General features: G+C 47.2%; 1 long non-coding RNA gene across 1 annotated transcript in view; it reads right to left on the bottom strand.

Annotated features, from left to right (window-relative positions):
- Positions 1-330: 330 nt before the first annotated feature.
- Positions 331-6,000, bottom strand: part of LOC108502747 — a 28,950-nt gene continuing 23,280 nt past the window's right edge. The window contains exons 3-5 of the long non-coding RNA XR_001876585.1: positions 5,654-5,769; positions 1,984-2,093; positions 331-426 (exon numbers count right to left, since the gene is read on the bottom strand). This is a non-coding gene — a long non-coding RNA (uncharacterized LOC108502747). The remainder of the gene's footprint in view (positions 427-1,983; positions 2,094-5,653; positions 5,770-6,000) is intronic.

The following is a 6,000-nucleotide window of genomic DNA, read 5'->3' as shown; positions in this document are numbered from 1 at the left end:
GTCATCTCTGATCACATCACACTGAGCTGAAAGCCAAGTTTAAGGTATAGCTTTGAGAGCCAAGTGTAAGACACAGCCTGAACCACATCTCCAAACACAGGCACTGTATCCACACTCCAAAACAGAGAACTGAGCGAGTTGAATTATTTACAGCAAGTATTTTGGCTGCTTCTTTTTTTTCTTCCCCCTTCTCCTCTTGTTAAAGAGCACGAAACAAAACACACATACAAACAAGTCAATAGGATGAAACATTTACTGTGTGTTAAATGAACTCATTTCAGCTCCTCGATTAATATCCGGATGTCTCCAGTCACTGCCAGCGCTTTTTTCCCTTTGGTGAGTGTGTAGTGACATTAATAGCACCACGTGATCCTTCTCCTCCCTTATAGAGTCACCTTCCCCTTCCATGCAGGAGTTTCTCTTAAGCTTCATCAGTTGAAATTGTTGGAATGCACCAAGAAAAAAATAATAAAAAGAGCATTTCATAACATTGGCAGGAGCATTTCAGGCATGAGCACTTTGAATATTTATTTGCCCTTTGTGTGAGCAATCTCAGCAAGAAAAAGTCAGTGTGAATAAAAGGAATTGCAAATGCCAGCGGAGGAGCTCCGGAGTTCTCATTCACAAGAATATTTGCACAGGCTCCTGGGAGAATTAGCAGGCAAGGCAATACAAAATCTCTTGGAGCATCAACACTTTGGATGCTCCGTAATCCCACTTGTCTGATGAAAAACATCTCTTCCTGAGAGCTGGTTTGTTGTTTGTTTGTTTTTTTTTTTCCTGGCTTGGAAAGGCTGGAGAAGGATTGGAAAATCTGGGAGAATTATTTTTGCCCTGTTTCTGTGTCATAGTGCCTTGTATTCCCTCTGCCTCTCCTCTCCCATCCACTATCACTCCCTTGAGCTGAAATGGGATGAATAAGCTAAACTTCCTTCGGAAGTCCAAAACAAAGGGGGAAAAAGAGATGGACAAGCAGCCAACACTGTTGGAGCCATGGAAAAGCAGGGAACTCACAAGGAGAAGCCTGTCAAGGAGAAATTTAAGGCAGAACTTTATACCACAGCTCTGGATTAGACAAAATTCCACCTGCGATCCAAATGAGAACAAATCATTAAGGAACAGAGCCAAAACATCCTTCTGCTTGAAAAAGACAAATCAGGATAGCAGCATCCGCTGAGTTTTAGGGTCAGCAATAAAAGAATGGGGGCTATTTACTCATAATTAGCCTTTATGGGCAAAAAAATCCTGCAGAATTTCATTCTTGCCACAGGATTTTATAGGGTGGTTCAGAAACTTATCAGAAGGATATTTTCTTGCCCAGGTTTTCAGAGCATTTCTCTAGAACCCTGTTGGTTTCAGCCCTGTTAAATTCAATAACTTCCTTAAGGGAGTGCTTTAAGTGTCAGGCTTGATTCAGTTATATGAAGGGATAAGGGAATAATCATTAGACAGTGCACAGGGATGGGAGAAATGGTTTTGTGTGGCACCAGTCTTATTTAAGAACAGTCTGAATTTATAGATGAGGCTGATGAGAAAGTTGGAAGCAACTAATACAAGCATAAAAGACAAAAGGCAGGCAATGCATTCAGAGAGGGCTGGGACCAACTGGGAGACCACAGAGACACGAGGATGGTTCCAGAGGAGTATTTTAAGTGTTTTTAGATGTTTGCCTTGGTTTCATCAAGATGATGTCCTATGTACTCTTCCTGCCATTCATAATGTAAGCTATGGGCACTAGAGTTTATGTAAGAGGCTGTGTTGCTTGCTTTGCAATTAACACATCCTGCAATTAACAATCCAAACCACTGAAGTCTTTAATATTTCTTCTTACTTCTCATACAGAATATTTTACTTCTAAGATACTGCTGTCATTGTGCCTTAATTTATTCTGACAGTGTGAGCCACGACTAATCCTCCTTCTGAGTGCTGAGCACAGGCATAGACCAAAAACCCAAATCAGCACCTCTCCTTCCAACTACTCACCTGACATCCTCTCCAGAAAAGGGGAAGTGGATGAATGTGGCCTTCAGGAGACAGGGAATGCAAAGAAGGGTGAATGTATCACTCCACATCCTGCTCTGAGCAGGAAGTACCTGCAATTTGAAGAGGAGAAAAGGTGTAAGGTTGGTTTTTCAATGTCTTGCAGGAGAGGAGAGGCAGTTCCCAACAATCGGGTTTCTAGGGGCACATGTGAACTTAATGATGCTCTGATAGACCTTACACCTCAAATATCAAAAAAACCCCAAGCAATCAGACAGGTCCAGCTCCATTTTCTTCACTGGCAGAACAGAATAACACAGATTTTTCAGTCAGCGATTAAAGAGGCTGAAGCTTTCTGCTGCTAACGGAGGGTGTTTATCAGCACTTCCCAAAAGATCTGCTTCATAAACCAGTTATCCAGAGGTCACTCACCCACACCTGAGACCTTTCAGGAGGAGGCACCTCATGACTCCTCACCCTCTGAGCCTGACCCGTCCCCCTTAGTGGGACCCTTTGGGCCACCACCGTGTGGTGCTTTCCCAAGTTTGTATCCAACAGTGCTCAAGACATCCCTGAGCAACACCTGGTCCTGCTTTTGTACAAGGGGGGACAACTCCAAAGACTCTTCCCAACCACACAAATGCCTCATTTATCTCCAGAGTTACACAGCTCTTCTCAGCCCTACACTGGGTGAACATTTCCTGGTCCATCATTCCACACCCTTTTTACAGCTCCTGTGGGTTCATCCCTGGCCAAGAGCGTGAGACGCTCCATTTGTTTTGGCAAGAACGTCCCTGAGATTTACACCTGTAATTACACAGGTAACCTTTCCAACAGGGAATTTTAAAATGATCAACACTAAAGCAACCTACACATTAAATGTGATTAATAAGACGCTGGATGACTGCGAGTCTGCACCTCCCTGCTTGTTAAGCGCATCAACTGGAGCGTCCCTGACTGATCCCACCACTGTGAGACACCCATAAGTGGGCATTCCCAATGGATATAGCCTCTCTTCCCAGGCAGTGTCCATGGGAAGCAGGGTTAGGGTATGAACAGGCACAGAGGATGACATCCATCCCCTGAAGTTTCATGGAGGGTGGAGACTTCTTCCTGGGTCTAATGTCTTCTCCTGCCCCTCCTGCTCTCTGTCCTTTTGTCCCTTCCTGGTGGGAGCTGCATGGGTATGGCACAGCCAGAGGGATGCTGAAGAGGTGACAGCAGGATCTCAAGTGACAGGAGACAGATGAGCATGAGCCTGGCTGGGGGGCAGGTTAAATTAGGTGCCTGCTCCCTCAGCGCCAGGTTCTCTCTCCAGAATTGCCTTGCCATCCCCAGGGACACCTAATGGAACTCTCCTCTTTGCTCCCTGAGCAGGCACCAGCTTCACCTGCTATCAAAGCACCCACTGTCTGTATAATCGAGGAAAATAGCATCTGTCAGGATATCCATCATGCCCCACAGGACCCCCTCCCTCCACCAGAAAGGGTTGCAGGACCATAGGAGGGAGCTCTGCCAAGGAATCCAAGCTTCACGGTGTGCTTGGCAGGTTGCAACCGCACAGCACTATCCACACTCCTGCACGGGGTGGAGGTTTTAAAAGCTGGCATTTTGCTGCTGGGTTGCCCAAAGACAGTAAAAACCAGTCATAGTCAAGCCTGCATTGACCTTCAGTCCATGGCTACAGCACACCAGAATTACAGGAGAGATGCTGATCCTGCTTTCCTATTCTCTGGACAAAGTTATTGCATATAAATTGTGTATTGATTAGAGGCAGAAAACGTAAAGAAACCTCTCTGGGAAAACTGGAGGGTGGAAAGAAATTCAGGGGCTGACAAAAGAGCTGCTTTAATTAGGAAGGGAAGCAAAGTGGTGGGAAGAAAAAATAAACACAACCTCCCCTCTAGAGCCTCCCGCTCTGGATCTGAAAATCTGATCAGGAATCGTCTCTTAAAGAAAAGAAACTGGATTTTGGAGCTGGTTTGTCTGGGAAATGGAAACAGGAAAAAGAGCTGTCTTCCTCCCTTCACCCAGCACTGATGAGGATGGAGAAAAGAGCAGCTACACTTTCTGCTGCTCCTGGATTTTGCATGTGGAACAGCAAAAAAAAAAAGCCAAGATCACCTAACAAGTGTGTAACAACCATGCTCATTTCTGCCTTCTAGCTCAAAGTGCTCCAGGGTAATTACACAGTTTGGACTTATTAGCTGTAATTATTAGGTTCTGTAATTTGTAGAACGTGTTATTAGAGCGTGGGCAACCTCAAGTGGTCTAAATACACTCAGATAAGTTTCTTGTTTGTCTTCTAACTTTTCCTGCCTCAACAGTAGATGAGGTGCTGCTTTTCCTGCTGGGAAACCTCACCACCCCTCAGGACCCCTGCAGCCACCACGGGCTGTGGTTCCTGACCTGGGACAGATGGGACACGCATGGGAACATGCACAGCCCTGGCCTGCAGCTGATTAAAGGCTACAGGAGCCTTTTAAAAATTCGGCTCTCGCTCATACGGCCAAAATAGCATGTGGTGTTCACAGCAGAGTCCCAGCACTCCTTTGGATAAGCACCATTACGCCCGGAGCGGCTGGATCAGCTACAGGATTTCAGCTCCTGCCTCCTGCCCCTTTGCTACTGGGCACTGCCAGGACTCTGCCTTCAGCAGGATGGTTTCCAAATCACACAGCTACCAGTGAGCAGGAAATACAGGGTTTAATGTGAGTTTGGGTCTGCGTGAAACCCTTGCCAGTTCATCGCAGATGGGACCAGAGCCAGAGCAGGTCCCTGAGAACACAGTGCACAGAAATCAACTGGTTTAGGACTCTCCCACCTACCAGACAGGCTTCTCCCTGCCTCGGATTCTGTGTGGCTCGCTCCTCCTTTCTCCTGGACTAATCTCCTTGCTGTGTTTCTCTTCAGCCTCCCCTGATTTCTGGGGCACGAACTGGCCCCACACCTCCAGGTGCTTGCTCTGGTCCATCCCTGCAGCAGTTCCCTCACAGCCCAGATCCTACTTTTGCCCCCCCAAATTCAACACAGCCTCCCTATTAACACCCATCTCCCTTTCCAGATGAGAGAGAGCTGGCAGCTTGGCCAGAACTGGAAAGGCAGAGTCTGTGGGAAAGCCTGGGATTCCCACACCTCAGACAATTAGCTTCTCCCTACAACATTTCCCAGGGCAGCTTAGCTTTGCCAGTGCAGCCTTTTTTTTTTTTTTCCAAAATCCCTTTAATTTCACACCAGTGCACAAAACGGAAAAGGCAGTCGGCCCATCCATCCCTGCACAGCCACACACAGCCCTGGATCATCGGGGCTCCTGGTGGCACCATCCCTCTGTTCAGTAAAGAGGGACAACAGGCTTCCACCCTGGTTTCCACCCAAGGCTGGAGACACAGTGGATGCAGAGAGGTGAGAGATCCCTCCAAAGGGATGGAAGAGGAGAGGAGGCGAGCCAGCTCACTCCAGTCTCATCACCCAGAGGCATCTCAGATCCCGGCTTTCCTAAAACCCAGGGGGCTGTAGCAAAGTTGCCCAAGGATAGACAGCTCCACATCGTTTGCCTCAGGTGTGATGCCTCCAAGGGCAGGTGCCACCAATGACCACAAATCAGATGGTGCTGCAGAGCCCAGCTTGACCTGAATAAACTGCAGTGGCTGTGCCCAAGTTCTGTCTGACCCACCTTTGAGGGGTTTTCCTTTTTCCACAACATATGCCTTTAGGAAAGTTTTGCCATCCGTCCTTATGTGATATAAAGCCAGGTCTCTGCTTCCTTTTGGTCTCTGCTTATTGTTTTGGCTAAAAAAAAAAAAATCAAAAGCAAAAAAGCTTGTGAGATACCCTGGACTCCAGTGTACCCTTCTTTCCATTCAGAGTCAAGGAGGCATCGAGTATTAGGATACCTTACTATCCCACTTGGATCAGCAGTGAGGCTGGGCCACAGCAGCAGTATCCTCATCCCTAATCTGCTTATGGAAGTGTCCCAAAAAGCCAGGCAGGCTGAGGAGGACATCAGGCTCCCCACAGGAG

Source organism: Lepidothrix coronata, unplaced genomic scaffold, assembly GCF_001604755.1.
Source record: "Lepidothrix coronata isolate B3197 unplaced genomic scaffold, Lepidothrix_coronata-1.0 Scaffold124, whole genome shotgun sequence".
In the NCBI taxonomy this organism is placed as follows: domain Eukaryota; kingdom Metazoa; phylum Chordata; class Aves; order Passeriformes; family Pipridae; genus Lepidothrix; species Lepidothrix coronata.
This window is presented reverse-complemented; position numbering and strand designations above follow the sequence as displayed.